We start from the raw sequence: 15,443 nt of genomic DNA on the forward strand, positions 1-15,443 counted from the left end.
GCCCACTGTCCCTCAGATCTTTGGGGGGGGGACAGACTAGATTTGGGGGGGGGAATGAACGAATTCCTGTGCCCCACAAATAACCCAGAGATGCATTTTAAGTAAAAGGGCACATTCTACTCATGTAAAAACATGCTGATTCCCGGACTGTCCGCGGGCCGGATTGAGAAGGCGATTGGGCCGCATCCGGCCCCCGAACCTTAGTTTGCCTACCCATGCAATAGGTCTTGCAGCCCCTTCCCAACCAGGTCCTAACCTGGTGGTTATAGAGACTAAAAAAACTGCCTCTCCAGGGCTACAAATGCAAGTCGCTCAGCCCCCTGCCCTCTGTGCCGCCACACCCAGGCATGATCCGCAAAGAACCTGTGGCACCTTAGTAAAGGTAAAGGGACCCCTCACCATTAGGTCCAGTCGTGGCCGACTCTGGGGTTGCGGCACTCATCTCGCTTTACTGGCTGAGGGAGCCGGCGTACAGCTTCTGGGTCATGTGGCCAGCAGGACTAAGCCGCTTCTGGCGAACCAGAGCAGCGCACGGAAACGCCGTTTACCTTCCCGCCGGAGCGGTACCTATTTATCTACTTGCACTTTGACGTGCTTTCGAACTGCTAGGTTGGCAGGAGCAGGGACCGAGCAACGGGAGCTCACCCCATCGTGGGGATTCGAACCGCCGACCTTCTGATGGGCAAGTCCTAGGCTCTGTGGTTTAACCCACAGCGCCACCCACGTAGAGAGAGATTAATGATGGCAGATAGCATCGTTTTCATCGCATGCATGAAAAGTCCTCCTTGGTTGCCACCTCTATATCTGTGTGGGTGTGAAAGGAGGGACAAACGCGGCAGTTCTGTGTACAGACATATAAATGCCCCTTGGGGTCCCTTCTAATTCTAAAATTCTATGATACACACACACACACACCTGATTAAGCAGAGTGAACACTGTGAAGGGAATTCTGATAGACTTTTGTAAAATAGAACTCCCAACGAAATAGACTGTTGGAAGATTCAGGGCCGGTAAAAGAATCTCCTTCTTAGAACTGTGGAATTGTGGAGTTGGAAGGGACCCCAGGGGTCATCTAGTCCAACCCCCTTTCAACGCAAGTACCGTATTTTTTGCTCTATAAGACTCACTTTTTCCCTCCTAAAAAGTAAGGGGAAATGTGTGTGCGTCTTAATGGAGCGAATGCAGGCTGCGCAGCTATCCCAGAAGCCAGAACAGCAAGAGGGATTGCTGCTTTCGCTGCGCAGCGATCCCTCTTGCTGTTCTGGCTTCTGAGATTCAGAATATTTTTTTTCTTGTTTTCCTCCTCCAAAAACTAGGTGCGTCTTGTGGTCTGGTGCGTCTTATAGAGCGAAAAATACGGTATGTTTCACGCAGCGCATTAAGCAAACTATGGGCACATTGAGAGGGCTTCGGTTGGGAGCCAAAACCTTTCCACCCTCTCCCCAAACACCCCGTCCTCCCTCAAAGACAGTGGGTGGATTTGCTCTGCCTGATCCCTACATTTTAATGCAGTGATCCAATACTAGCAGGAGTGGAATCCCCCCAACCACTGCACTTGGGGACTGAAGCTCGGAGGAACCTGAAAGCAGCTCCCAGACCACCTCCCCAAAACCCCAGCTCCATAAATGGCGGAAAAGAAGATCGCTGCACCATCTCAGTGCCGAAAAGCAGAACATGCCCCGGCAGTGTTTTTAAATCCATGGCTCCAGGGCATCGGTTCTCTCTCCCCACTTCCAGAATCTGGGAAATGTTTAAATGCTATAGAACAAATGCCAGAAAACAGGAAGCTTCAGCCACCACAGTTCAGGGCTACCACCATGAACACAACACCCAGTTACCGTATTTTTCGCTCTATAAGACGCACCAGACCACAAGACGCACCCAGTTTTTTGGAGGAGGAAAACAAGAAAAAAAATATTCTGAATCTCAGAAGCCAGAACAGCAAGAGGGATCGCTGCGCAGCGAAAACAGCAATCCCTCTTGCTGTTCTGGCTTCTGGGATAGCTGCGCAGCCTGCATTCGCTCCATAAGACGCACACAGGTTTACTTTTTAGGAGGGGAAAAGTGAGTCTTATAGAGCAAAAAATACGGTATGTTTATACTGCCATAAAATTTAGGGAGCAAGCTGTACTACCAAAACGATTAAGGTTTTAAATGATAATTTTAGGTTATATTTTAGTGATCAAGATTTAATATATATATATTTTTTAACTGCCGCTATATCTGAATCGTCTCTGTTGTACCCAACTGCAATTCAATTATGATTTTCCTGATATTGTAAGTGACCCGGAACTGGTCTGTGACCGTAATAATAAAATTCATTCATTCACACACCACCCAGAATAACACAGAGTTAACCAGGGCTAAAGAACCCCTGACCGATGGCCAGCTGTCATTGGAGGGGGACCCCCAGTGGTCATCTAGTCCAACCCCCTGCCATGCAGGTATCTTTCACGCAGCTCATTAAACGAACTATGGAACTCCCTCCCACATGAGGCAGGGACATCCCCCAATTTGGATGGCTTTAAAAGAGGGACTCCTGATGTTCTGGTGGGTCTTCAAGGCGCCGCAAGAGTCTCTGCTGTTTTTTGCTTCGACAGACGGATACAGCTACCCCTCTGGAAATTGCATGCTCTGAGAGAGGCAGGAGGTGACACACAGGCTGCCATGGCTCGCGTGTCACAAAGAAGGATGGCCTGCCTGCTTCCTGGGTTCTCTCTTAGCCTCACCCCTGTTCCATCAATGCTCTGCTACTCCCCCCCCCCACGACTCCCAGTAACAGCCTGTGCTCAGACCCCCAATTTGATTATCCCGCCACTGGCCTATTTATATCCCAGAAACGCACTATCTGCCTCTGACGCGGCCACAAACCAGCTGTCATGTGCGCACACTTGGTTTACAGGAACCCAAAACTTTCCACCAGGCTCTGGAGTTGGTGGGAATTCTTGCCCAAAGCGGTTTTTGCCCTCCCCACCGTGGCAAGCGAAAGGAAGTCATAGAATCTTAGAACTGAAAGGGATCCTCAGAGGCCATCTATTCCAACCCCAACCAAATACCGTATTTGTCGCTCCATAAGACGCACCTGACCATAAGACGCACCTAGTTTTTAGAGGAGGAAAACAAGAAAACAAATATTCTGAACGAAACAGTGGATGTATGATTTTTGTGGTTCATGCTGTGGCCACAGACATGTGATCTGGTGTGAATTTGAGGTGACCCAATGCAAAAATCCTGAGGATCCATGTGGATCCGTTCTTTGTAACCACTTTTTGCGCCATTGTGATCCCACGTAACGGTGGGTGCGTGATTTTTTGTGTGCAGGCTGTAGCCATGGACATGCTATGTGATCTGATGGTGAATTTGGGGCGACCCAATGTAAAAATCCTGAGGATCCGTGGGCTTTTACCTCCCCCCTCCCAGGCAGCCTCCACTAGGGTCCCTTATCTCTCTCCCGATCCCACCAATCAGCTGTTTCCTTTCAACACTCCCTTCCCTCTTGTTTGCCTTAGTGTCTTTTCCTTAGCTGGGGCAGTTTTTTGCTCCTCCTTTTCTTCTAATTTCTCTCCTTATTGCTTTAGTCTTCCTGTTTCCCCCCTTTGCTGTCTTTACCTCTCCCCTCCCAGGCAGCCTCCTTTATCTCTAGAGTCCCTTAGCTCTCTCCCCGATTGGCAAACGATCAGCAGCTTTGTTTCAACACCCACTTCCCTCTTTTTTTTAAAAAAAAAAAGCATGATCTGCTTTTTGCCCCGGGCAATTCAACTCCAGGGGCCACACATTCGCTCCATAAGATACACAGACATTTCCCCTTACGTTTTAGGAAGAAAAAAGTGCGTCTTATGGAGCGAAAAATACGGTAATCCCTGGCAGATAGCCATCCAACCTCTTGTTTAAAAACCTCCAAGGTAGGAGATCCCACCATCTTCTGAGGTAGTTGGAAGTGTCTCTGTTCTGGTAGCGCAGTGACTTGACACTGTCAGGATTCCAGAATTTAGAAGATCCCACCCCCCTAAAAAATGCTATTTAGCTTGGATTCCTACATTACTGGGTTGGACCCTAGGGGTCCCTTCCAACTCAAAAACTCTATGATTCTATGAAGCCCTTTCAGAAAACAGAAGCACTATCATCGCTGGATAGCTCAGTTGGTTAGAGCTTGGTGCTGGCGATGCCAAGGTTGCAGGTTCAATCTGCGACAGCTGCATATTCCTTCGCTGCAGCATCTAGATGATGTCAGGGTCCCTTCCAACCCTACGATTCACCCATCCGCTAAATGCAGACAAGTTTTTGAAATCCTTGCAGGGTCCCTGTTCCTATAGGAGCGTCTCTACCCCCATCGTTCTGCCCGGACGCTGAGGTCCAGCGCCGAGGGCCTTCTGGTGGTTCCCTCATTGCGAGAAGCAAAGCTACAGGGAACCAGACAGAGGGCCTTCTCGGTGGTGGCGTCCGCCCTGTGGAACGCCCTCCCACCAGATGTCAAAGAGATAAACAACTACCTGACAGTTAGAAGACATCTGAAGGCAGCCCTGTTCAGGGAAGTTTTTAATGTGTGATATTTTAGTGTATTTTTGGTTTCTATGGAAGCCGCCCAGAGTGGCTGGGGAAACCTAGCCAGATGGGCGGGGTACAAATAATAAATTCCTATTCCTGTTCCTGTTCCTATAGAAGCTGCTCAACAGACAGAAGTTCAAAAGGTACAGAATGAACCGGGCTCTGTTGGGTTTCTGCCTAGCAAACGACTCTTAAAAGACCCCCCCCCCCCCGGCTCACTTTCAAAACGAGGTGCAGCAATCGGAAGGACATGACTTCTCTTAAATCAGCCTTGCAACAACCAGTTAGGAACCAGGAAGTTTTGAGTTAGTGAGGACAAACCTTTGACGGGCAGACAAAGGCAGGCTTGTGACAGTAGACAGCAGTCCTTTTGACTGACACTCTTTCTTCCATTGCCTCAAAAGGGAAGAGGCAGCCAGGTTTTGGAAATAGGCAAATGGGTTTAAGTGGTATTGATTAACCTTGGCCGCCTTCCCCTGGCAGGCAGGGTGCTTCTCCTCAAGAGCCACACTCCCCAGCCTCCCTCCCAGCCCCTAAGTCAGGGATTTTCATCACCTGGGCATGTTTGGTTTGGGCGCGTCTGCCAAGCGCCCGCCCAGCTAATCTCGAGGTCTGAGTAAATAACCACGTCTAGGGTTTGGCGCAAGCCTGGGCTTGAGGAGTGTCCAGGTTGCCGGGGCCTCCTTTTCTCCCACGGAGAGCAAGCAGGAATCTGGCACGGCCGGGCTGTTTCTCGGTGCCTGCCTGCCTCAAGGAAATGCAAAGGGCAGAGTGCTGCTGAGCATGTGCAGAGCACCAAGGCGCCGAACTGGGACAAAAAGCAAACCCAGCTGGGATTTGCGGGACAAGAGGAGACAAGAAGAAAAGTTCGAGAGCAGTAGCCATGCTAGTCTGTTGCAGCAAGAGCCAAAGAATCATGTACTGTATTTTTTGCTCTATAAGACTCACTTTTCCCCTCCTGAAAAGTAAGGGGAAATGTGTGTGTGTCTTATGGAGCGAATGCAGGCTGCGCAGCTATCCCAGAAGCCAGAACAGCAAGAGGGATTGCTGCTTTCACTGCGCAGCGATCCCTCTTGCTGTTCTGGCTTCTGAGATTCAGAATATGTTTTTTCTTGTTTTCCTCCTCCAAAAACTAGGTGTGTCTTGTGGTCTGGTGCGTCTTATAGAGCGAAAAATATGGTAATTGTCAGTTTGAGACCCTGTGGGTCATCCAGCCCAACCCCCTGCAATGCAGGAATCTCAGCTAAATTATCCATGACAGATGTCCATCAAACCTCTGCTTAGAAACCTCCAAGCAAGGAGAATCCACAACCTCCAACAGCTCTTACCCACAGAAAGTTATTCCTGATATTTAGTTAGAATCTTCTTTCTTGTAACTTGAAGCTATTGGTTTGGTCTCTTGCACTCTGGAGCAGCAGAAAACAAGCTTGCTTCATCTTCCGGGACAGCCTTTCAGATATTTGAGAAGATGGCTATCATGTCTCCTCTCAGTCTTCTGCTCTCCAGGCTAAATGTCCCCAGCTCCTTCGACCGTTCCTCACAAGGCTTGGTCTCTCGACTCTCGATCATCTAGTTATCTCCCGCTTGGACTACTGCAATGCGCTCTACGTGGGGCTACCTTTGAAGGTGACCCGGAAACTGCAATTAATTCAGAATGCGGCAGCTAGATTGGGGACTGGGAGCGGCCGCCAAGACCACATAACCACCGGTCTTGAAAGACCTACATTGGCTCCCAGTACGTTTCCGAGCACAATTCAAAGTGTTGGTGCTGACCTTGAAAGCCCTAAACGGCCTCGGCCCAGTATATTTAAAGGAGCGTCTCCACCCCCATCGTTCTGCCCGGACACTGAGATCCAGCTCCAAGGGCCTTCTGGCGGTTCCCTCCCTGCGAGAAGCCAAGTTACAGGGAACCAGGCAGAGGGCCTTCTCGGTAGTGGCACCCGCCCTGTGGAACACCAGATGTGAAGGAAATAAGCAGCTATCTTATCTTTAAAAGACATCTGAAGGCAGCCCTGTTTAGGGAAGTTTTTAATATTTAATACTGTATTGTTTTTAACACTCGATTGGGAGCCACCCAGAGTGGCTGGGGAAACTCAGCCAGATGGGCGGGGTATAAATAATAAATTATTATTAACTTGGTTGCCCTTCTCTGCACACCTTCCTTCCAGTTTTTCAATCTCCTTCTTAAACTGGCATGGCCAGAACTGGACACAGGATTCCAGGAGGACACTGACCCAGGCAGAATAGAATAGGGCTATTATTTCCTTTGACCTGGATGCTAGATCCTCGTTGGTGCAGTCTGGAATTGTACCAGCCCTTTTTGATGGCCACACCACCTCGTTAGGGAGCTCGTACGAAGCCCTGCACTCTTAACATGCTCAGAGGCACTGCCCAGGTCTGCATCCTCCGCCAACCTGCAGTTGTTTTGGGCCCCAGGTTGGCAAAGTCTGGCAGGGTGATTCGCTTCCTCCTCCGCTAAACCCCCACCAGCGTCACAATCTCAAACCTGGTTCCCTTCTCTAGACCACAAACCCAAAGAGATTCAGATCAACGGGCAGCGCTTGCCCTCATCTCCTGCTACTGCAACAGCTGCCGATTCGTGCGGATATTTCAGCCTCAACAGATGGAGACGCCATCTCAGGCATCCTTTTGCTCGGGAGAAATACAAAAGCTGCCTTGTGTCAGATCAGAAGGTTTGCCTCTCTCCTGGGACTCTGTGCCGCTCTGACTGGCAGCAAATTCTCCAGGGACCAAGAAAACTTCACCACCAGCTTTCTGAGATCCCTTTAACCGGGGTGGGGAGGCATATTCCTATGCCTGGCCCAACCACACCTCCACCCAAGGCCGGCCACTGTTTGAGATTACATTTCCGAGCACAATTCAAAGTGTTGGTGCTGACCTTTAAAGCCCTAAATGGCCTCAAAGGCCCAGTAGACCTGAAGGAGCGTCTCCACCCCCATTGTTCTGCCTGGACACTGAGATCCAGCTCCAAGGGCCTTCTGGCTGTTCCCTCATTGCAAGAAGTGAGGTTACAGGGAACCAGGCAGAGGGCCTTCTCAGTAGTGGCACCCGCCCTGTGGAATGCCCTCCCACCAGATGTCAAAAAGAAAAACAACTACCAGATTTTTAGAAGACATCTGAAGGCAGCCCTGTTTAGGGAAGCCTTTGATGTTTAACAGACCACTGTATTTTAATACTTTGTTGGAAGCTGCCCAGAGTGTCTGGGGAAACCCAGCCAGATGGGCAGGGTATAAATAATAAATTGTTGTTGTTGTTGTTGTTGTTGTTGTGATTCTGGTTGCCGCTGCTCAGTGGCCACAAGTTACTTGTACTTGCCCCTTCCAAGTCTTGAGCTGGAGATGTGTGCCACAATCCGTGCCTCCCATCCCCAAATGCCAAAGCCTGCATGCAACTCATGCCTTGCCTTAATCTGAGCAACAGAATATGTTTTAATAAGTAATTATAATTTTGGGGTTTGATGGTCTTTACGGTACCAGGAGTCAGACTCGAACCATGTGAAATAACGAGAGAGAGAGAAAGACCTGAATCATCTTCCGGGGTCCCAAGTAAGAGGCGGTGGCTTTCCAGCTAGGCTTATAGAATCATCAGAGTTGGAGGGGGACCCTCAAAGGTCCTCCAGTCCAACCCCCTGCTCCAGCATCCCTGGCAGGTGGTGTTGTAAACAAAATCTGCCCTTTTACCCTTATGGGGTATCCAAGAGCCCATATAGAGTCCTTACGTAGGTTCCCTATTGGTAGGAGAAAATAACAGAAGCCAAGCAGAGAATACTGAGAAGCAAAGCAGCTCGTAAGCCTGATCTTTATTGATCTGTTGCAACAGGGTGCTCCCCTCACACGCAGGAGAGGAGGAGGACCCAGAACAAAGGTGTGCCTGCCCTTATATAGACATTTTAAATTTCCTGCCCTGGAGCTCAAGACCCCCCTCCATAGATCATACATACATCACAGAAGGGGTGTAACCCAAGACCACCACCCCCAAACATCATACCTACATCACAGAAAAGGCGGTCTACAACAGAAATTTGAGTGTGGTTGTTTTTCCTGTCTGCCAAGTTATCTGATAATAGCTTATCTGATTGCCTTTCCTGGTAGTCTGGCTCACCCTATTCATACACAGACATACCCTTAAGACAGGATTTGTGAAGGAAAAGACAATGGGGAGGCTTTTCCATTTTCCTTTGACCTTGCAGAGAAAACATTTGGTCAGTTTGTTACCGGAAATTGTCTATCTGAGTCCAGTCCTGATATCAGTCTCTATAAGACTTCCTGGCCTCTTTTCTTAGAAAATGCCCCCCCTTCTTTCATTCTGTATCTTTCAGGTTTTTTCCCCTTCTTACTTCTGTGCCAGGTAAATTTACTCCCGAGTAAGCTTCCTTTAAAGGAAACTGCAAAGAGGGGGGAACAATCTTTCCTAAGGTACCCTGCATCTCACTTTCCTATGTGTAGTTATTAAAAAAAATAATCTAAATTAGGCTTACTATTCCTCTGCAAGTTCAGGAAAAAATTGTTCACTTTTGTATTCCCTTTAAATCAAATCTATGGCTGTTTTAACTATGCTTAATAAAGGGGGTGGGGGGTTCCTGCTACAGTTTGGGAGCCAAAAAAATGGTTTCAGGTCGGTCTTCCTGTGCTGATCTATGTACGTGCTTGGTTGGTACATTTATGAACATTTAATATATATCTAAGACCTTAAAATTCTTATCACAGTGGGCTGTAGGCTGAAAAACCTTCCAGCCTCTGCCACTGTAGAACAGCCCGTACTGCCAGGAAGTTCATCCCAGTGTTTAATCTAAATCCCCCCCTTTTTTTGTGTAATATGGATCAATTGGCTCCAAATCTTCTCCATCACTTGTATGTGGCAGCCCTTTGGATACTGGGAGATCAGATCTCTTCCTCCATGAATCTCTCTAATCCTCTTTTAAAACCATCCACATTGGTGGCCATCAGTGCCTCCAGTGGAAGAGAGTTCCATAGGTCAACTGAGCATGGCATGAAGAAGGACTTGGCTGCCAGACTGCCTCTCCTATCTGCCTCAGCTTCTCCAGCTGGCAAAAACAGGGATCCATCATGTCTGGCTGTTTCCCCCTCCCAGGACTTGGGTCTCTCCTGGCCTCTCACTGTCTAGGATCATAGAACTACAGATTTTTGAAGGGACCCCTGAGGGTCATCCATTCCAACCCCCTGCAATGCAGGGATCGCAACTAAACGGTGTTGCCCTTTTTTCATGTTTGTGAGTGTCCTCCTTCAGTTGCTGGTGCCCGGAGGGGTATCATGGCATGTCCCTTTCTAGAAACCGACCTCTGATCATGAGGCCTAGAAACTTGTTCTTTCCGAGAAGTTGAGTCACTGCTGGGAATCCTCAACTACGTGGCCTGGCAGAGACATCAGCCCTGGAGCCCCCGAGAGGTTAAGGCATGAAGGGACCCCTGCACCCATGGAGGCACCCAGGAAGTCTGACCCAGACAGGATGGAGGTGTTAACAGCGGGGCAGGCAATTCGTTCTGGGGAGGGTCACCCCCTCCTTGAAGGATCCGGTGCATGACTTTGATCAAGAGTGCATTTTATCAGCTGCAGGCATCTCTGTTTGCAGAAGAAACACAATCGGAATGATCAAGGGGTGAAGCAGTTCCCCGAAGAGGAAAGGTTACAACATTTGGGGTTGCTTTTTTAATGTTTTATCTAGCCAAAAGGCTAGATAAATGGGGTGGGGGGCAGAGAGAGAGACCTCACAGAGGTGTGCTAAATTATGCATGTTGTAGAGAAACATTATCCCTCCCATAATACTAGAACCCAGTGGGGCCTTATCCAGTACAGTGGTGCCTCGCAAGACGCAAAGAATCCATTCTGTGATTCTCTTCGTCTAGCGTTTTTTCTGTCTTGCGAAGCAAGCCCATTGACGGATTAGCGCTATTAGCGGCTTTTAGCGGCTTATTGGCTTATCGGATCAGCTGATAAGCGGCTTAGCAGCTTAGAAAAGGGGGGGGGGAACCCGCAGGAACTCGCAAGACATTGTCGTCTTGCGAAGCAAGCCCATAGGAGATTCGTTTTGCAAAGCACCTCCAAAACGGAAAACTCTTTCGTCTAGCGAGTTTTCCGTCTTGCGAGGCATTCGTCTTGCGGGGCACCACTGTACAGCAGAAGCTCTGGGATTTGCTCCCAGGAGAGGCAGCGATGGTCACCAGCATAAATATCTTTAAAATGCACTTGCAGTGTAAAACACAGCAAATGAATGAATGGAGGATTGGTAATTTTGTGGGCATCCATCGGTCTGCAGAGACAATGGAGTGTGCTTCTGTGGGCCAAATCAAACTGCTGGAGAATCACAGCACTTGCTGTAGCTGCAGAGACCGGTAACTCATAACTGCATTGTTTTTGCTGTGTTAGCATCACCAAAGTGACCTCCGCAGCGAGTGTGTCTGGAGCTCCTGGGCTGCCAAGTTGACAAGACCCCTTCACGGATGTGGTCCAATGGAAAGCAGAGGAAGACATTTGGCACCGGCTTGGCAGCAGGAGTTGCTGGACGGAGGCGTACAAGGCACCATCCAACCGCCTTAGAGATTTGTGTAGGCTTTGCTCCCAAGTCTTTTCTTTTCCTAAAGAAGGTTTAGGATCGAGAGTTTTCCTTCTCCTGGAAGGGCTACCTTCCCAGGTGGACGAGCCCCACCTGCCCAATAATAGTCCCACTATATTCTACATTTGTAGTGATGTATGGAAGTGAGAGCTGGACCATAAAGAAGGCTGATCGCCGAAGAATGGATGCTTTTGAATTCTGGTGCTGGAGGAGACTCTTGAGAGTCCCATGGACTGCAAGAAGATCAAAGATTCTTAAGGAAATCAGCCCTGAGTGCTCACTGGAAGGACAGATCCTGAAGCTGAGGCTCCAAGACTTTGGCCACCTCCTGAGAGGTAACTTGGCACTGCGAGAAGCCAAGTTACAGGGAACCAGGCAGAGGGCCTTCTCCGTAGTGACGCCCTCCCTGTGGAACGCCCTCCCACCAGATGTCAAAGAGAACAACAACTACCAGACTTTTAGAAGACATCTGAAGGCAGCCCTCTTTAGGGAAGCTTTTAATGTTTGATGTATCACAGTATTTTAATATTCTTTTGGAAGCCACCCAGAGTGGCTGGGGAAACCCAGCCAGATGGGCGGGGTATAAATAAATTATTATTATTATTATTATTATTATTATTATTATTATTATTATTATTATTATTATTATTATTATTACTGAGAAGAGAAGACTCCCTGGAAAAGATCCAGATGCTGGGAAAGATGGAGGGCACAAGGAGAAGGGGACGACAGAGGACGAGATGGTGGGACAGTGTTCTCGAAGCTACCAGCATGAGTTTGACCAAACTGCGGGAGGCAGTGGAAGACAGGAGTGCCTGGCGTGCTCTGGTCCAGGGGGTCACGAAGAGTCAGACACGACTAAACAACAACAACAACATTCTGCTTTGGTCAGGCCACCCCTGGAGCACTGTGTCCCGTTCTGGGTGCCACAGTTTAAGATGGATACTGACAATCTGGAAGGTGTGCAGAGGAGCCTTATGAAGAACAGTTGAAGGAGTTGGGTATGTATAGCCTGCAGAAGGGAAGACTGAGAGCTGACAGGACAGCCATCATCAAATATCTCAAGGTCTGTCTCATGGAAGAGGGAGCCAGCTTGTTTTCTCCTGCTCTGGAGGGTAGGACTCGAACCCGTGGCTTCAAGTTGCAAGGAAGGAGATTCCAACGAAACATTAGAAATACCTTTTTGGCCAGGAAGAGCTGTTTGACAGTTGAACGGACTCCCTCTGAAGGTGGTGGACCTTGGAGGTTTTTAAACAGGTTGAATGACCATTGGTCAGGGATGCTTCAGTTGAGACTCCTGCATTTCCAGGGGTCAGACTGGATGACCCTCGGGTGTCCCTTCCCACTCTAAAATTTTGTGGCTCTATGATATTAGGGGAAGGTATTCCTCTGGTTTAGTTTTGAATTGCCTGCATTCAGAAAACAGGAAAGACTATAAGGTATCTATGATTCAGATGAACAGTGCAGGCCTAGGGCCAGGCTGGCCTAAGGGGAAACCTGTTTCCTTTATCCCCCTTTGAAGTTAGGCTGGTCATGAGGAACTATCCAGGCCTGTCTTTTAAGTCACCCCTTCATCCCTCTCTCCCCCCCCCCCAGAGCCATTAAGCCAGGCAGATTAAGACCCCCCCAGCGCCACATTTTCCCAAAGCAAGCAGAAGCATTTAGGGAAGGGGGAGAGGCACTTTTAACCAGGTTGCTCATTTATGCCCCGGCTGCCGCCTCCATGTGTTCCGTCGGCTTCAGAAATTGCATTTGCGCTGATGCAATTACCGCCTTAAACTCGTTTTTTATCGTCGCAATTTTGTTAGCTGGTGCCGACGGGCGGCAAAAATGAAAACATAAATAGGATCCGGGGAGGGCCCCTGCGTGGCTGGGGAGAGAGGAGGAATCTTCATTCTTTGTGTGCAAGAAATACTAAAAGAGAGAGAGAGAAATTGCTGTGAGGAGGCTCCCCTTTCAAGGCTGCATTGACTTCAGGGCAGAGTTGGACTAAACATTAGGAAAAGCTTTCTGACAACAAGGGCTGTTTGATAGTGGAACAGTCTCCCTCGGGAAGTGGTCGATTCTCCTTCATTTGAAGTTTTTAAGCAGAGGTTGGGTGGCCATCTGCCATGGATGCTTTAGCTGAGATCCCTGCACTGCATCGGGTTGGACTAGATGACCCCAGGGGTCCCTTCCAACTCTACAATCCTATGAACCTGGTGCTCTGCAAATGTTCTGAGCATCTCCCATCAGGTAGAACGCTGCTGCCAACCAGTGCAGGCTGGACGCAGAAGAAGCTTTCTGTGCTCACTGGCCGAGGGATGAAGGAAGCGGTCACACACAGTGATTTGTCCATCCTTCCAGCCCGGTTTTGCATGCGTCTTTCCCGCATCGCCTGCTGTGTCCTCCCTTAACAGCCTCCACCAACCTGGGGGAGACGGTGTGACGGTGTTTGAAGAAGATGCTGGCACTGTTAAAAGCTATCATCTCGGGAAATCCTTTGTGATACGCCTGAACTCTTTGTCCCCAAACACCCACAGCCTGCTCCTTAAGGGTTCCTTGCCAAGGGGGGGGGGGGAGGTTTTCAGGGAGGGAGGGGGAAAGCCTCCAGATCAGGGACCAGCTCTGTCAAAGGGGGCACAGCTCAGTGTCCCACACGGGGCACAATCCGTCACCAAGTCCTCCCACATAATCCCTACTGAAATGTATCAATGTCAGTGGGACACTTGTCCAGCAGCCCCAAAGGCTGCCCAGATCCAGGTAAAGGTAAAGGGACCCCTGACCATTAGGTCCAGTCGTGACCGACTCTGGGGTTGCGGCACTCATCTCGCTTTATTGGCCGAGGGAGCCGGCGTACAGCTTCCGGGTCATGTGGCCAGCATGACTAAGCCGCTTCTGGCGAGCCAGAGCAGCGCACGGAAACGCCGTTTACCTTCCCGCCGGAGCTGTACCTATTTATCTACTTGCACTTGGACGTGCTTTCGAACTGTTAGGTTGGCAGGAGCAGGGACCGAGCAACAGGAGCTCATCCCATCATGGGGATTCGAACTGCCGACCTTCTGATCGGCAAGTCCTAGGCTCTGTGGTTTAACCCACAGCGCCACCCACGTCCCTGGACAGATCCAGTTGTTGCTTAGTCGTTTAGTCGTGTCCGACGCTTCGTGACCCCCTGGACCAGAGCACGCCAGGCACTCCTTTCTTCCACTGCCTCCCGCAGTTTGGTCAAACTCATGCTGATAGCTTCCAGAACACTGTCCCACCATCTCGTCCTCTGTCGTCCCCTTCTCCTTGTGCCCTCCATCTTTCCCAGTTAGGACACTGCTAAGGGCCTCTCCAGACATCCTTTTTTTTTTTTTTTTAATTGTGCATTCACAATGAATTGCACTCGTGACACTGTCAGGGCGGTTAGACGTGATTCTGCTTCCAATAGCTTTTCTGCCTGCAAAAGCTGTGGGGTAGTCATCCCACTCTGTTTCCAGAACTTCCAGCGGAAATCCTGACTTCCTTTGACGCCACAGATGATGGTGATGATGGTGGTGGTGGTGATGATGATTTTATTATTCCTGGGGTGTGGGGGGGGGTGTCCTGCTTTTGTTGCGCTGTAGTACAAGATTGCCTCTCCAGATGGCAATCATAGAATTGTAGAGATGGGTCATATTCTAGTCCTGCCCCCTGCAATGCAAAAGAATCTCCAAAGGCTTAATTAAGACCCTACAACGAGGAGAGTCTGCCACATTCCTAGGTTGCCTGTTCCACTGTTAAAACAGCTCTTAGCCCTCAGAGAGTTCTTCTTAATATTTGGTTGGAATAGCATTCCTGGTATTTGGCTGGAATCTCCCTTCTTGCAATTTGAATCCGTGGGTCCCACCCTCTGGGGCAGCAGAAAAACAAGCTTTCTCCATCATCCATGGGACAGCCCTTCAAAGATTTAAAGGTGGCTAGCATATTACTTCTCTCTCCCCCCCCCTTTATTTAGTTATTTAATTTATTTAACATAATTGTTACAAAATCTAAGTAAATATTGCAAATACATACGTATATATTTCAGATAAGCAAACATAGATAATAAAAAAAAGAGAAAAAGAAGAAGAAAAGTTGGAAGAATTTCTTCCAAATTTATTCTACAAATATCTCAATATGAAAATAATAATAAAATTTCATTGATTGACTTCCGTTGCTTACACTGCACTTCCTATATACATTTTAAGCAAGATTGCATCTGTTATTCCATATTTTCCCCATACAATCCCACACAAATATTCTAATCAATAATTTTTCTAAATCATTCATAAATCCTTTCTAAACACAACCAATACTTTACATTT

At 48.7% G+C, this 15,443-nt stretch overlaps 2 protein-coding genes and 1 long non-coding RNA gene across 4 annotated transcripts in view; 2 read left to right on the plus strand and 1 right to left on the minus strand.

Annotated features, from left to right (window-relative positions):
* The window catches only part of LOC310712937 (amino acid transporter heavy chain SLC3A2-like), a 128,534-nt gene extending 127,157 nt beyond the window's left edge, over positions 1–1,377 (plus strand). Inside the window, exon 10 of the mRNA XM_083516404.1 lies at positions 1,099–1,377. The gene's annotated coding sequence lies outside the window, so the exon portion shown is untranslated. The remainder of the gene's footprint in view (positions 1–1,098) is intronic.
* The window catches only part of LOC310712949, a 2,318,697-nt gene that overhangs the window by 169,975 nt on the left and 2,133,279 nt on the right, over positions 1–15,443 (plus strand). The gene's annotated exons all lie outside the window — the stretch shown is intronic.
* The window catches only part of GPR4 (G protein-coupled receptor 4), a 37,145-nt gene that overhangs the window by 19,038 nt on the left and 2,664 nt on the right, over positions 1–15,443 (minus strand). Inside the window, exon 1 of one of the 2 annotated variants that reach the window (XM_083516309.1) lies at positions 916–1,097. The exons of the other annotated variant lie outside the window; for it this stretch is intronic. The gene's annotated coding sequence lies outside the window, so the exon portion shown is untranslated. Of the gene's footprint in view, positions 1–915; positions 1,098–15,443 lie in introns of those variants that run through there. 2 annotated transcript variants of the gene reach the window in all.

The sequence above is a fragment of the Podarcis liolepis genome (assembly GCF_965112155.1).
Source record: "Podarcis liolepis genome assembly, chromosome: 7".
NCBI classification, from domain to species: domain Eukaryota; kingdom Metazoa; phylum Chordata; class Lepidosauria; order Squamata; family Lacertidae; genus Podarcis; species Podarcis liolepis.